The following is a 1716-nucleotide window of genomic DNA, read 5'->3' as shown; positions in this document are numbered from 1 at the left end:
TTTTTTTCCTTTTTTGTAGCCTATTTTTTTTTTATCTTTTGCTGGCAATACACACACTGTGTACATTAAAAGTCATTGCACATCAGGACTTTACATCCCATCATAATTATGTCTTATATACAAAGCACAAGAATGATCCATCAGCTTCCAAGATTTAACTTGTGTTTTTACACAAGCTTTATGCTTATCATGCCCACATTTTATTAATAATAATATTATTATTTTATCATTATTATTCTTAATATTAAACAACATTTTTATAACGCCACCATATTCATTTGGTCTGCCTGTTGAAGCATGGAGCACAAGCACATAGGAATGTAGTCCTGGCCAGGAATATGCAAGAGTGGCTACAATGGGGCTCCAGGGGATCCTTTGATGTATCATACCCACCTTGTATACAGTTGCATGTTATAATATTTCTTTAAAATAATATTATACTAATCTTAGCTTGTGATAGAATAGTTTAGAGTTAGAACACCATATAAACAGATTTATGCGGCTGTATCATGATTTTTACATCACAGAGTTGAAACCAGAGAGGACATGTTCAAAAAGAAGACCTCAAGCATACTCCAGACAGGCAGGGTAGGGTGCCCCAATCATAATCTCTGGAAATACCTAAGAATCCAAACACAGCAATCCATGCAAAAGCCAAGAAATATTAACTTACCATCTACAAAAACTAACATATAGGGTGGGTTAAGTATTGCATGATCAAATAGACCCAACTCAGATTCCACTGCCCTGTAGCTAACAGAGCTGAGCACAATGGTAATCCAAGCTCTGAGCTTCACATACATCAACCCCTAGCATGCATTATCTCACCTTAAGTTCCTAAAGCAACAATTTCATCCACTTACCTTGTCAGTTTCAGTGATTATGCCCTTGGTTATTGCTGAACACCTTATATCATGTCTCCATTGAGCCAGGTAATATTCTCAGCCTTGTAGTATATGATTATTACTCATTAGGAAGAGGAGCTTTTCCCAGTGAATATTTGCAGAGAGAATGACCTAGTAGTGCTCTGCATTGGTGTCACTACAAGGAATCTAGTTCTGCCTGTTAGAAGCTCCTGCATTATGTTTGGAAACAGGGCAGGCTCAGCACTGGGCAGTCAGGGAGGAGCTCAGGAATCTATTCTTCCTGCATTGCATACTTTCTATAAAATAAGAATGTGGCCTCTCTGCTTTCAGGCAAACTAAAAGATCAAAGTGTCTGTAATTAATTTAGTATCTGTTTCTCTGCTGGTGATTTCACTGGTAAATTCTCCAAAGATTTAAGTTATGATGTCATTTATAACGTCTGAAGGAACGGGTTAAACTTCCATTGTATAATAGCAGATGTATAAGACCGGTTTGGTTGGTTCATTTATTGAATATTTTAGATTGAATTTAGAACAGTGGAATCATTTGTGTCTTGTGTTGGGTGAAAAGCCAGCTTCTACCGGTGTGGAAATTTACAGTAACCATGAATTGTGCCAGTACATGGAATGAAAACAATATTAATCCATAAGGAATCATATCTGAGTGACCCAAAATATTGCTTAAAATATTTCGAAACCCTGAGATCAAACAGCTTGAGTTATCATAGCTCTGTTAGCTCTGCTGGATTATCATTTGTTTTCCATGTGTTGCTTCTACTAGTTTTCAGTGGTGTCTGGGGACTTCCTATGCTGGAGTCCACAAATGCTTTGGGACTACAGGTCTCATGTTC

At 37.2% G+C, this 1716-nt stretch overlaps 1 protein-coding gene across 1 annotated transcript in view; it reads right to left on the bottom strand.

Annotated features, from left to right (window-relative positions):
• The window catches only part of STX19 (syntaxin 19), an 8644-nt gene extending 7565 nt beyond the window's left edge, over window positions 1–1079 (bottom strand). Inside the window, exon 1 of the mRNA XM_072399386.1 lies at window positions 864–1079. The gene's annotated coding sequence lies outside the window, so the exon portion shown is untranslated. The remainder of the gene's footprint in view (window positions 1–863) is intronic.
• Between the last annotated feature and the right edge of the window lie 637 nt (window positions 1080–1716).

The sequence above is a fragment of the Pyxicephalus adspersus genome, chromosome 1, assembly GCF_032062135.1.
Source record: "Pyxicephalus adspersus chromosome 1, UCB_Pads_2.0, whole genome shotgun sequence".
NCBI classification, from domain to species: Eukaryota; Metazoa; Chordata; class Amphibia; order Anura; family Pyxicephalidae; genus Pyxicephalus; species Pyxicephalus adspersus.
Note: the sequence above shows the minus strand (reverse complement) of the source record. Positions and strands in the feature narration are given on the sequence as shown.